Raw genomic sequence first — 15,448 nt, 5'->3', positions numbered from 1 at the left:
TGTTTAATTGTCTAAGTTGTGTTCTATTGTCTTATTGCAGAAATAAGAAAGAGGTCCCTTTTCCTTTTGTAAGTGTAACGTAGTAGTACAAACTGACTTACTTTATACCTTTTATCTAAATACATTTGTAGTACTTTTAATTGTTCTGAAATATTCTAGTGTGCGTGTGTGTGTGTGTGTGTGTGTGTGTGTGTGTGTGTTTGTGTGTGTGTGTGTGTGTGTGTGTGTGTGAGAGAGAGTGTGATCTCCATGACTGACATTAGTGACTATGGACATGTTGTTTAAATGGATTGCCTTCCGAGCAAGGTGACATCCTGACACCATAATCAATAGTGTGAGCGTGACTTATGCCAGCCTTAGTTGTATTTATACAGATACCGTGCTGTCCCCTTGCATTTATTGTCTTTGCGGCATTGTCCATTTGTGTCAAAATCATTGTCCCTGTTTAAACTGTTGAAACACTGAGCATGGTGTTGGCCTACTGTCAGATGGATGGTTTTAATTAGCATTTTAATTTTACATTAACAATAGTTCACCAGCCTTCTCTGGGCCAGCAGTGCAGAGATTTACAGCTTACATAGCAGCTGCTCTGACAGAAGAGCAATTCACTGTTCATTTTCAAAAATATAGTTCCAATCTGCTCGTCTCTCTTTTACCATGTTTCGATTTTATAAGAGGATTTCCGCAGAAATACATCATATGTATTCTGAAACATGCTTTCATAGTCAAAGCATTTCTGAATGCCAGCTTATGTTGCCTCACATTTATGACAAGATAAAAAAGGTTTTAAATTATGAGGTCAACAAGGACATTTTCCTCATGTTTAAAATATTATATAGTCAGAAGATTACATTTCATGAAGCTATACGTCGATCAGTTCTTAATACCCTTTTGAATTCACATTGGACATAAGTTGTAGGTCATATCTTTTTTGTGTCCCTAGACAAAAGTCATGATAAATTTTGATGAATGTGATGAGAAACAGGTTTTGAATCTATGGATTTTGGTGGTATGGTCTGGCACATAAATTCACATTCAGTTTAGCGTCTTGTATACATAAAGTTGAGTATCCATCCTCTGTCCATCAGCAGTGAAAACATTACTGTCCCCCCACGGCCACATACTTCAATTGCCGGATCCTATACAAAAACTGGATTTTTTTTCAGATTGATGTGCCCTGTCTATGGGACTGAATGTCTGTATCTAGGCAGAATGCAATTACACCAATGTCGTAGGTCTCACTATATAATATCACAATATTCACCTTCCTGCAGGAGCATTGAGCCATCAGTAAAGCCACATATGGGGGGAGGGGACACACACACACACAGAGACAATGAGATAGTGAGACAGAGGGACAGAGACAGACAGTGAGACAGACAGTGAGACAGAGAGAGAGACAGTTGTGTTAGATAGACAGACAGAGGGACAGACAATGAGACAGAGGGACAGACAGAGAGAGAGAGAGAGACAGTGAGTTAGGGACAGACAGACAGAGAGACAGACAGTGAGACAGAGAGACAGACAGTGAGACAGTGAGACGGACAGTAAGTTAGTGAGACAGACAGTGAGTTAGTGAGACAGACAGTGAGACAGACAGTGAGACAGAGAGACAGACAGAGAGACAGAGAGATAAACAGTGATACAGACAGTGAGACAGACAGTGAGACAGAGAGACAGACAGTGAGACAGACAGTGAGACAGACAGTTAGTTAGTGAGACAGACAGTGAGATAGAGAGACAGACATAGAGACAGAGAGACAGACAGAGAGACAGAGAGATAAACAGTGATACAGACAGTGAGACAGACAGTGAGACAGAGAGACAGACAGTGAGACAGACAGTGAGACAGACAGTTAGTTAGTGAGACAGACAGTGAGATAGAGAGACAGACATAGAGACAGAGAGACAGACAGTGAGATAGAGAGACAGACAGAGAGACAGAGAGATAAACAGTGAGACAGACAGTGAGACAGAGAGACAGACAGTGAGACAGAAAGTGAGATAGAGAGACAGACATAGAGACAGAGAGACAGACAGTGAGACAGACAGTGAGACAGAGAGACAGACAGAGAGACAGACAGTGAGACAGCAAGACAGACAGTGAGATAGTGAGACAGAGAGACAGGCAGTGAGACAGTGAGCCAGAGAGACAGGCAGAGAGACAGAGAGACAGGAAGTGAGACAGAGAGACAGAGAGACAGACAGTGAGACAGAGAGACAGACAGTGAGATAGTGAGACAGAGAGACAGGCAGTGAGACAGAGAGACAGAGAGACAAAGAGACAGACAGAGAGACAGACAGTGAGACAGAGAGACAGACAGTGAGACAGAGAGACAGACAGTGAGACAGAGAGACAGACAGTGAGACAGTGAGACAGATAGACAGACAGTTAGACAGTGAGACAGAGAGACAGGCAGTGAGACAGTGAGACAGAGAGACAGACAGTGAGACAGAGAGACAGACAGTGAGACAGAGAGACAGACAGTAAGTTAGTGAGACAGACAGTGAGTTAGTGAGACAGACAGTGAGACAGACAGTAAGACAGAGAGACAGACAGAGAGACAGAGAGATAAACAGTGAGACAGACAGTGAGACAGACAGTGAGACAGAGAGACAGACAGTGAGACAGACAGTGAGACAGACAGTTAGTTAGTGAGACAGACAGTGAGATAGACAGACAGACATAGAGACAGAGAGACAGACAGTGAGATAGAGAGACAGACAGAGAGACAGAGAGATAAACAGTGAGACAGACAGTGAGACAGAGAGACAGACAGTGAGACAGACAGTGAGACAGACAGTTAGTTAGTGAGACAGACAGTGAGATAGAGAGACAGACACAGAGACAGAGAGACAGACAGTGAGACAGACAGTGAGACAGAGAGACAGACAGAGAGACAGACAGTGAGACAGCAAGACAGACAGTTAGTTAGTGAGACAGACAGTGAGACAGAGAGACAGACAGTGAGATAGTGAGACAGAGAGACAGGCAGTGAGACAGTGAGACAGAGAGACAGGCAGAGAGACAGAGAGACAGGCAGTGAGACAGAGAGACAGAGAGACAGACAGTGAGACAGTGAGACAGAGAGACAGACAGTGAGACAGACAGTGAGACAGAGAGACAGACAGTGAGACAGTGAGACAGACAGTGAGACAGACAGTGAGACAGAGAGACAGACAGTGAGACAGGCAGTGAGACAGTGAGACAAAGAGACAGGCAGTGCGACAGAGAGACAGAGAGACAGGCAGTGAGACAGAGAGACAGACAGTGAGACAGTGAGACAGACAGTGAGACAGAGAGACAGACAGTGAGACAGACAGTGAGACAGACAGTGAGACAGTGAGACAGACAGTGAGACAGAGAGACAGACAGTGAGACAGAGATACAGACAGTGAGACAGAGAGACAGGCAGTTAGACAGTGAGACAGAGAGACAGGCAGTGAAACAGAGAGACAGAGAGACAGGCAGTGAGACAGAGAGACAGACAGTGAGACAGTGAGACAGACAGTGAGACAGAGAGACTTACAGTGAGACAGAGAGACAGAGAGACAGAGAGACAGACAGACAGTGAGACAGCAAGATAGACAGTTAGTTAGTGAGACAGACAGTGATTTAGAGAGACAGACAGAGAGACAGAGAGACAAAGAGACAGACAGAGAGACAGACAGTGAGACAGAGAGACAGACAGTGAGATAGAGAGACAGACAGTGAGACAGATAGACAGACAGTTAGACAGTGAGACAGAGAGACAGGCAGTGAGACAGTGAGACAGAGAGACAGACAGTGAGACAGACAGTGAGACAGAGAGACAGACAGTGAGACAGTGAGACAGACAGTGAGACAGTGAGACAGAGAGACAGACAGTGAGACAGAGAGACAGACAGTGAGACAGGCAGTGAGACAGTGAGACAAAGAGACAGGCAGTGCGACAGAGAGACAGAGAGACAGGCAGTGAGACAGAGAGACAGACAGTGAGACAGTGAGACAGACAGTGAGACAGAAAGACAGACAGTGAGACAGACAGTGAGACAGACAGTGAGACAGTGAGACAGACAGTGAGACAGAGAGACAGACAGTGAGACAGAGATACAGACAGTGAGACAGAGAGACAGGCAGTGAGACAGTGAGACAGAGAGACAGGCAGTGAGACAGAGACAGGCAGTGAGACAGAGAGACAGACAGTGAGACAGTGAGACAGACAGTGAGACAGAGAGACATACAGTGAGACAGAGAGACAGGCAGTGAGACAGAGAGACAGAGAGACAGAGAGACAGACAGACAGTGAGACAGCAAGATAGACAGTTAGTTAGTGAGACAGACAGTGATTTAGAGAGACAGACAGAGAGACAGACAGTGAGATAGACAGAGACAGAGAGACAGACAGTGAGACAGACAGTGAGACAGAAAGACAGACAGAGAGACAGACAGTGAGACAGCAAGATAGACAGTTAGTTAGTGAGACAGACAGTGATTTAGAGAGACAGACAGAGAGACAGACAGTGAGTTAGAGAGCCAGACAGTGAGACAGAGAGACAGACAGTGAGACAGAGAGTGAGACAGAGAGACAGACAGTGAGACAGACAGTGAGACAGAGAGACAGACAGTGAGATAGTGAGACAGAGAGACAGGCAGTGAGACAGTGAGACAGAGAGACAGGCAGTGAGACAGAGAGACAGGCAGTGAGACAGAGAGACAGACAGTGAGATCGTGAGACAGAGAGATAGGCAGTGAGACAGTGAGACAGACAGTGAGACAGAGAGACAGACAGTGAGACAGAGAGACAGGCAGTGAGACAGAGAGACAGAGCAACAGAGAGACAGAGAGACAGACAGCGAGACAGACAGTGAGACAGAGAGACAGACAGTGAGACAGTGAGACAGAGAGACAGGCAGTGAGACAGAGAGACAGGCAGTGAGACAGTGAGACAGAGAGACAGTCAGTGAGACAGAGAGACAGGCAGTGAGACAGAGAGACAGACAGAGAGACAGAGAGACAGACAGTGAGACAGAGAGACAGACAGTGAGACAGTGAGACAGAGAGACAGGCAGTGAGACAGAGAGACAGAGCGACAGACAGACAGACAGAGAGACATACAGTGAGACAGTGAGACAGACAGTGAGACAGAGAGACAGACAGTGAGACAGAGAGACAGACAGTGAGACAGTGAGACAGAGAGACTTGCAGTGAGACAGGCAGTGAGACAGAGAGACAGAGAGACAGGCAGTGAGACAGAGAGACAGACGGAGAGACAGAGAGACAGACAGTGAGACAGAGAGACAGACAGTGAGACAGTGAGACTGAGACAGGCAGTGAGACAGAGAGACAGAGAGACAGACAGACAGACAGAGAGACATACAGTGAGACAGTGAGACAGACAGTGAGACAGACAGTGAGACAGAGAGACAGACAGTGAGACAGAGAGACAGACAGTGAGACAGTGAGACAGAGAGACAGAGAGACAGACAGTGAGACAGTCAGTGAGACAGAGAGACAGACAGTGAGACAGAGAGACAGGCAGTGAGACAGTGAGACAGAGAGACAGGCAGTGAGACAGAGAGACAGACAGTGAGACAGTGAGACAGAGAGACAGGCAGTGAGACAGAGAGACAGGCAGTGAGACAGAGAGACAGAGAGACAGGCAGTGAGACAGAGAGACAGACGGAGAGACAAACAGTGAGACAGAGAGACAAACAGTGAGACAGAGAGACAGATAGTGAGACAGAGAGACAGACAGCGAGACAGTGAGACAGAGAGACAGGCAGTGAGACAGAGATACAGAGAGACAGGCAGTGAGAGAGAGAGACAGACAGTGAGACAGAGAGACAGAGAGACAGGCAGTGAGACAGAGAGACAGACAGTGAGATGGAGAGAGAGCATGTGTGTTTATTTAATTTCTTCATGGCAGTTAACTGGCCAATAATCATGCTGTATAATTTCCCCCTGGACTTTAGTCTTGCCACAGTACTGGACACAACTTTGCTTGCTCTTCATCTTCTCGGTCACAAGTCCAGTTTTGGAGAACTTGGGGCTCATGTAAATTCTGTTTTCAATCAATGTCATTCTGTGAAGTTGTTTTTCATCAAAACTATCTGCTGGCTAGATAGTACTGATTACCAACCCCGCTACCCCACATCTCGCACAAAGACAAACACACTGCCAACTGTCCCAGTGGCACATGCTGCAGCTCTCCCCAGTCAATTATCTGCAGGCCATGATGAGGGATTAGGATCAACTGAGAGGGGCGTTATCTGGAAGGAGACAATTAGAAGGAGAGCAAAAGACACACACTACAGCACGTAACATGTACACATTATTTTGTTACCTTTTTCCTTAGTTTAGCATCTTCAAGATGGTACCCAGCTAATGCTGACATAGGGCAACCCTGTCATGCTAACATACTAAAGTGCTGGGCACTGAAGACATAGAGAGTTTGATTCCCAGTAGAAGAACCTCCTGCTGGGAGGTACGTTCTAATGAACACAGTTGGTTGTGTAATGTGGTGTTACCAGGTGGACCCAAGCCCAGGACACTCACACAGAGGAAGGTGAAGTTTCAGGGGGTTTGTTGCAGAACAACAGGGAATGGTTGGTAAGTGAAGAAAAATAGATGCAGGCAGAGGCAGAAGACAGAGGGGCAATGGTGGAAGGCAGACTAGGCAGGACAATTGGAAGAGGATGAGTGGCTCGAGGGTTAGCAGGCAGATGGAAGATGATCCTGGGACACGAAAAAAGACAGTTAATGTCAATGAAAAAACACTTCTAAGAATTGGTTAGACTTTAGAGACCTGCAACATATGACTATCTCAATCCAAATATATTGTAAATTTGATTAATTTGATTAATACTTTACTTGTAACCTGTTTCCAACCAACATTCAACACTGTTTGTTTTAAATGCATGACCATGATAATAGTTAAACCTTAATTATCATTATATCCATGATGCTGAAGGTCTCCTAGCATTAACAAGGTAGTCATTGTAACCCAGACCCAAATGTTTCCCTAACCCTAACACAGTTCTTATCTCAACCCGAACAACAATCTTTGCCTAAGCATAACCAGGTAGTTGTTGTTCCCAAACCTTAACAATTGCATCATAAAACTGTTGTTTCAACAGTGATTTGTAATGCTTTTGGAAGGCACAGACACACAATGTTGTCCTTCTGGAAGGCATAGACAAACAATACATTTTGTCATTTATTTTGAAGGACTTGTTCACTCAGTATAGTCAACCAGGAAAAGTCATTAACTAGAAATTCCCAACATGTGTGCATATCAGTGTCCCTCGATTAATTTGTCAGTTTGGTGATTCTTCTGCTAACCACACAAACAATATTCTAGATGCTTTTGTCGATCTTTTCACAGTTCATAATTTAGGTTCACAGTACCTAAGTTCTGCATTATTTATGACATTTCTTCTTGGCACTAAAAGGTTGTTTTTGTTAAGCCAAATGAGGAGAACTGGATGGAAGAAAACATGTTTACTGTTGTGTTGTTTTAAATGACTTATTATTAAGTAGCTTTAGAGCTGCTGCAAGTCTTCATTTGTAAGTGAAAATAATGCCAGCTCTTGCTCACCACAGTGTTAGCATACAGCAATGATCTACTGTAGAAACACGGATGCATCTGTATTCTCATCACTTTATGGCTACATTTACCTAATGAATAACAACAAATAATCTAAGCAATTGAAGAAAAATATATTTGAACTTCCTTTCATCAGAATGTGACATACAGAGGAATGCACATACTAGCGTACAGCGGCCATCGAAAAGCGCTGTCGATGTCCAATGTCACCTCCACAAATGTGTTTGGCCCGTAGACAATGGCAGGCGCTCCAAATGATTACAGCCACTCTATCCACTCTAGGGCATTCAGTGTCGTTTTGAAGCGTCTGACCTTTTTGGGGAGGCTTACGTGATGATTTAAGTAGCGCCCTTGTCTCTACCTGAAAACCCCCTCCTCCACATGATTAACTCCAAGAGCTTTGCTTCCTGCTGCTCATAAAATATACAATGGCCATTACGCCACTGACCTTCCAGATGCCTGGCCTAATATATTTAGGATAAAAAATGAATATGTGGTTGCAAATCATGGTCAATGACGTCTGCCAGCTGCTTCTTGTTGCTGATGTGTAGAGAAAAGGAAACGAAAGTAAGGGAAAACAATGTCGACCAGGAAGCAAAGGAAACGAAAGAGATGCACATAGCCCACTATGTGAGACGGTCTGTCTCTCTCTCTCTTCTCTTCTTTCTTTTTTTACTTGGACTTCTCAGTGCAGGTCCTTGGACTGTCCGGGATGCTTTTTTCATTCTCCTATCGGTGTGAAAGATGAAGAGTTTTACTTCTTGTGTGTTTGTGCAGTCTGTCTTTTCAAGTTACATGGTGGTTGAGGAGGTCGTTGAGCTCAGGCTTTAGCTGCTTGGCGACACCTTGAAGCTGTTTGACATCCTCCTATATCACTTTTCTTCATATATGTCTACATTCCATTCCATTTTTCATTTAGATTGTCTATACTGTCATTTTATTATGTTGGTTGTTATGTACACACAACATCTATTGCATGTCTGTCCATCCAGGGAGAGGGATCCCTCCTCAGTCGCTCTCCTTGAGGTTTCTTCCATTGTTTCCTGTTTAAAGGTTTTGTGGGGGAGTTTCTCCTTGTACAAAGCAAGGGTGAAAGGACATAAACTGTTATATGCTGTACAAAGCAATTTGAGCTACATTTGTGAATTGTAATCTTGGCCAAATAAATACAATTGACTTGATTTGAGAGAGGAGAGGTGGATGAGGCCAAATAATAGAACATTGTGACTTCATGCACAACTGATGCTTCTTAGGAATGAAGGGGAGCCCACCCCCAACGCTATATCCAGTTGTCTTTATACATCCATGAGTAGGGATGCCTGTATACAGTCTGAGAAGCAAAATCCCACGCTTACAAACCTCTGAATCCCCACCCTAGCACAGATTTGTTCAGTGGTTCAAAAAGGTCTGATGTTGTGCTCATTGATGTTTTTGGAGAAACATTGAACCAATCAGAGCTTTGTGAGAGATGAGATTAGATTAGGAATGGGGACATCATCTTCCTAAATCGCTAGCCAGGGACCTAGCTAAAAAACAGCAACAGAAACATTTCCACAAAAATGACAATAAGTGTGTCTGAGATTGATGGAGCTGTGTAAGTTGTGACAGGTCGTAAGTCGACTTACAGAAGTAGCATTTTTCTTTAATCGTCATGAAATACTTTACGTCCTGCAACCCAGTCCGAGATCCACATAAAGTAGATGCTGACGCTGTTGTGTTGCACGTCATGCTAGCGTAATATCTAAAATAACAACTGAGGTAGCATTATGCCAGTGTTGTTTTGTTCAATGTCAAAAAGCAAAGTCAGTGTAATGATTCTTCTTCACAGCAGTATTGCAGGATCTCTGTACAAAAGAGGCTAATGTGAGAGTGGAATATGTTGCACATGTTGCCTGCCAATAAATAAACCATCCATTCATGATACTTTCTCATCCCCAATTGTAATACTTAATATACAATGTTGTTGAGAATAGTTAAATAAATAAATATTGCTATACAATAGACCGATCGGAGCATCCTTACCCTTAATCTAATGAGGCAGAAAGTAAGGGTATCGAAGTGACAGTGGTGGAAATTAAAGTAGCATGTCTTACTTGCTATGCAGGAGACCCGAGTTTGCATTTCATCACAGCACCACCTGCAATTAAAGTTTGCTTTTTTATTTTTACAACAATAATTAACCATAGTTTATTGCCGATAACCATGATATTTCCCTAACCTTAACAATACCGTATTTACTATCCCGGCACAGGGATAGTAAATAGTAAATTATTTGATGTTAGGGACTAATTCATACTGGGCCTTATGGCTGTCCAGGTCACAACATATTGTGATAGTGTACTGAGTGCCTTGGTTGCTGACAACCAAGAAAGGATGCGGGGAGCTCAACTCGTCCTCTGCAGTTGCTTTATTAGTCTTCTGCAGTGTTAACTCATTCAGTGCATGCTGGAAGCAAATTCCAGCATGCACTGGTCCTTAGCCACACCATGCACCAAAATTATTTTAGCGATGAGTGTACTCATTCATATTCATCACAGCCTCAATGAAAGAGTTCCTCGATACCTGCAGCATGCTAATTTTCTATAATGTGTCAACTTCTTCCACCTCTGACAGGCTCACAGTAGATGTGTTAGTAGGTTAGTCCCACCGTCTTGATACTTGACAACAAATCAATAGGACTAATGTGACCATGAAATTATTATGTGCAGACATTGTAAAATTTTCATTGGATTTAAAGAAGGGTTATCATTGTACGTAATCCTGGGTTCAGCGTAATTGTCCAATACCAAAGTTCCTTTCTGGTGAGAGTTAAACAATTCGTGGGTTGCTAAATCAATCGCTACAGATAGATTTGGGCAAAACAAGCAATTGCCTAATTCGACTCAGTGTCAGTCTGAATGACTGAAATTAAACAAAATGGCATTGGATCAGATTATCAGGTCAAACGGACCAATCAGCTCCACCTCCAACCCCCTTCCACAGACGAAATGATGCCCTTGGATAACAATAAATGCATGGGGAAGAGTTAAAAGGAGAAGAATGGAAAGGAAGAAAAAGAGATGAAGTAAAGGGAAGTGTAGAAGAAAGGAATGTAAAGTAAAAGTTGAGAGGAGGAGAGAGAAAAGGACAACGAAGGAAGGGGAGAGTGTTCAGGAAAAATAAGTAAAGCAAAATAGAAGAGAAGAAGAGGAGGTGATAAGTCGACACCTGAGATAATATAATGCCGTTCTCTCTCATCTTCCATTTACTCATTATTAAAAGTGACTCCAGTGTCCGGATGTGGCTGAGCTGCAGTAGTTAATTAATTGCTCATGGATTATCTGTCCTCTCCTTTTGTTTGTTTACGGACCTCTTTAAATGTGCCTCGGTGAAAATGTCTTATCAGCTTCTCTTAACTAAATTGAAAAGGCTCCCTCCCTGCAGAGACAGATTTAAACAAATGTGGAATTCAAATAATGTTGGACATGCATCAAAGATGTTAGGTGGACCTAGGAGGTCAATTAGATATTTGTACACTAATAGGTGACTTCTAATTTCTCTTATCAAGAAATCACACTCATTAATCTACTTCAGAGGTCTTTATTAGCCCTGGAGAACCACAGCTACATCATTTGATTGTCTTTCTCTACAAGATAAAACAGATTTTACCCTGATGCAGGACTTTGATAAGAAAGATTATTGGGGCAAGTTTGAACCCTTTTACGAGGTAAGATCCAAAAACCTGCAGCAGGACCAGTAAAGTAAAACACAGATCTTCCACTCAAGTCATTTCAGACAGCAGGTTTCCTTGTGGTTGGTTTTCAATTCAGGAATTGAAATATATATTTTAGTTTGGTGATTCCAATGTATACCATATATTATATTATCTTCTCTCAAAAGTCTTCCTGTTCTGCACTTCTTTTGATATGACATGAATAAAACAGTGAGCAATCTCCATGCTCATCATATCATCAATCGTGTCATCCATAGATTTCCAAAAGAATGGATTGAAGTGTTGATGTAGCTTTACTGGTCATGGCAGGTAGAGGAACCAGAACACCTCAGTTTAGTCACTTAGGAAGAAGTCTGAATGAAGCTGAGGAGGGATGAGCAAGCTGACCGTGATAGGCAGAGAGTAACACTACTTGTTTAAGGTTAGGAATGATTGTGGCTTAAATGAACCAATGTTGAGCTGTTGGTAGGAAACAACAGGTGGTCTCCTGTGTCCACGTCAACACTTTGTTGACCCAGCCAATGTTCTGCCTTTGCTTTTGAAATACATAAGCTATAAATCACAAGGCTGTTAGAGAAACATAAACGTAGGTTTCTTTAGGCCTTTTAACAAACAGCTGATGCCTTTGCGACTTTCTAAGACGTTGTTATACTTTTATTGTAAGTGCTACATCTTAATTGTGGAAATAAGGGACTTTGTATACTGTTAAAATAGTAATAAATAGTGGGAGATTTTCTAGCAGCCAATATAGTGCATACCTGGATTGCCTAGTGTAAGATATAGTTAGAGAGAACACCACATGTTTTTTTTTTTTATATTTTGATAACAGTGGGGAATCGTTTAGCACTATACCAAAGAGAATAAAGGTATTTCATTCGTTCTTATGGATTCCTCCATCCAGACTGTCCAAGGGAATGAGTGTGTTTCGGTCTGTGTCAATCCTGTGATAGACTGCAGAACTGTTCAGGCTGTCTGGTGAAATGCATTTATCAGTCAGAAAGTAATTTCTTATTCCATTAAATATACCTTAGTAAATTTTCACTGTAGAGGTCCTGAGGATCTGACGTGCTGAACTCTCAGTGTATGAATCTGGTTGGGGCTGCGCACAGAATATGTGAAAGGTGCTGTTGGCAAAGGAGAAAAGAGAGTTCATCACCCCGGCCCGGCAGCCCTGGGGTGAGCTTTGTTCAATCTCCTCTCCCTCACCAGGCCACGCTACCCAGAAATGCGAAGGAGCTCTGGGTCACAATTCTTATCTTAGGACATAATAAGAGCTCATGGCAACATAGAGCCGGCATTACATCTGATAGCTGAGACATGCACAGGGACTGTGAGAGAACACCATTTCAAACACTTTCAGGGGGTTTTTCCACTTTTAGATAATGAAAACTTGTCTGCATGTACAGATACACAACGTCTTTTTTAAAAGTGTTGTAGCAGAATCCTACAGAGGAAGTTGTCATAGCACCAATTAATAATTAGCAATTAGATAATGATTATAAGGTATTAATGAAGCCTATTCAGGAGCACAACTCCAGTTTCCCAGACTGCTTCGAAGGATTGGTTGAAGGATAATTGGTTTCTTGGGTTACTTGGGTCTTACTTTTGTTGATGAGACCAACTTTTTGATCAGTTATGATAATATTGTTGTACTTAATAGTTGCTTAGGCCTAAAAACATGGCGACACTGCTGAAAAAGGTTTGCTGAGGTAAAACCACAAGCAGTCAGATGATCAGAAAGGTTGTAAAGCCAACATTGATCAGTTAGCCCTGTGCTGCTCATTTTCAGTCCAAACCACTTACAGCCACAGACACATGACTTATACCAGGTGTCCAGAGCTTTGGCCCATTCCAGGGACCTCTTCCTATTAAGTCTGTATTTCATGACCAAATACTTCCGAGCCCACTGGCTGTCAATGAAGCTGACCCATTCCAAAGGGCTCCTCCAGATACAGCAGGTCAATAAATTAGGAGGACACAGTTGGTGTGGGATTTGTTGTATCCCATATTCGGAAATGAACTGTACACATGTCTCAGAGTCACTTGTGTTTTGGGGGGACTTGCTGTTTCAACTAACCAGCATTGTGTCCTTTGAAAGATCCCTCAAGTGGCTCAGTTCATATATCATATGTTTAACCAGTGCTGCTCTACTTTTTTTAAGCATTACATTGTAAAATATCTTTGAGCTTTGTGGGGCCTCTGACACGTTCTAATGCTGCCATTCCATCATGTACACTAATCATAATTCTTGCGTATTTTGCCAACCAGATTGTCAACAAGTATTGAATTATTGCTTTTTAGTCCACACAGAGTGTATTAATATTTAAGACCATGCACATTCCTGACTGATCAGAACTTTTGTAATTAAGAATCATTAGACCTTATTTATTTATATGTATTTACTTATTGACACCTTCAATCCTCTGTTCTTCTCTATTGATATATTCCACTCCTATGGGCAATGAGCAGGTGTGATCTAAAAATAAACATTCACTTTGTTACACACAAATCTCTTTTTCAACACAACATCATTTCTCAATGACAGGATAACCAAAACTGTAAACCATGGATAAAATATATGATGTGGAAAAACATATGCTTGAATATATAGGCTACATTACTGCAGTCCCATTAGGGTATATCATATTTTAAAAAACAAAAATGTATATGATTTGGGGCATCTGACATTAGTTTGCGTAATTGGTCAATGGCAAAACATACAAGTGTTGTAGGACATTTTAAAGTGTAAAATGACAGTTTGAGGCTGAGGCCCATTTTCCTCATATGACACAGGTCTGTTACTTTGACAACATGGCCTGTCTTAGTGTGTTTGCAATGCGTCTTAGAGATGGCCCTGCTGTAGAAAGTGCAATGTAAATATAGATAAATCATTCACTTGTTCATTCATTAAGCCCATACACGCTGTGGTGCGTATATGGTGTAGCCCGTAATGAAGATGTCCCACTATTTTGCTAATATTTCTCAAACACTGAAGACGTCTCTCCGCTCTCTACTCAGTAGGATACAACCTGTCAGCACGCACGCAGACACAAAAACCTGGTTTTGTCTGCACTCAGTCCTTCTTTCTTCCGTTCTTCCCCTCGTGCTTGTAGCCATTTCACAGTCCCTGTTGAAACTTAAACTAAACATGAAGTTGCCGCCAGGAGCAGGTTAGTTTAGTTTAGCATACAGATTAGAGGAAGGGGGGCGTGGCGTGGAGAATAATCCACCTGCCAGAACCTCTAAAAGTAAGCAGCACCTGTGTTAAATCCATACAAAAAACATGTAAAGAAGTGTAAAAATGACAATTCATCTTTTTAAGGCGGGAGTTATGTACTGAACGATTTCTTGGTCAGGACTAGTGCTGGTCTCACTACCATGTTAATTAGTGAGTTTCAGAGGGATGTTGGTCCCCGTGAACTGAGTCAGGCTAGCTGAATGAATGAAATAAAACAAAACTCATGTCGAGTGGTTTTTATACAGTACTTGTGTTTTTAATGTGTTTTTACATTTATTTGAATTTATTTGAGTTATTTTAGTATCTTCTCTGTGCAGCACTTTGGTCAACGTGTGCGATTTTTAAATGTGCTTAATAAATTGGCCTCACTATTAATACTGCTGTGAGCTGTTACACGGTGTGTAGTGATTACTTGGACAGTCTTTTTGTTTAATGAGAGCCTTCTCGGTGTGTGCAGCCCGAATCCCATCTGACCAAATAAAGATGAGAGCCAAGGCCAAATAGCAATCTCCCTGAAGAGAGCTCGAAACAGAAACAAACAACAGTCAGCAAAGGTTTGGCTTGGATAGTGCAGGGTATCGACTGATGGATCAATACCCTCAACTGCTTTAGCTGAGCCAGACTCCACCTCAGTTCAATAAAGCACAGTTCTATCTTCAGTCCCTGTCTGGACTGATGGCAGGGATTGATTAGGAAGCATTTGCCAATGCTGAGACAGTTTCCAATAGGAATAGGTAACATTCGTGTCCTGTGGGAGCAGCTGCCACATCCCTTGTAGGTATTTTCCTGCTCATTTGTAACATGTGCAGGTTTATCACAGGTTAAGTTTCTCTGCGTAGTTGTTAGCTTGTAGTACTAAGCCTTCACAGTGTATTATAAGTGGTTGAGCTTGCATGCTGTTGCTTTAAA

At 42.5% G+C, this 15,448-nt stretch overlaps 1 protein-coding gene across 1 annotated transcript in view; it reads left to right on the top strand.

The window, feature by feature from the left end:
* The window catches only part of LOC115017349 (seizure protein 6 homolog), a 182,432-nt gene that overhangs the window by 71,654 nt on the left and 95,330 nt on the right, over window positions 1–15,448 (top strand). The gene's annotated exons all lie outside the window — the stretch shown is intronic.

This window comes from Cottoperca gobio, chromosome 13, assembly GCF_900634415.1.
Source record: "Cottoperca gobio chromosome 13, fCotGob3.1, whole genome shotgun sequence".
In the NCBI taxonomy this organism is placed as follows: Eukaryota; Metazoa; Chordata; class Actinopteri; order Perciformes; family Bovichtidae; genus Cottoperca; species Cottoperca gobio.
The sequence above is the reverse complement of the archived record's forward strand: the minus strand, read 5'-3'. Positions and strand labels throughout refer to the sequence as shown.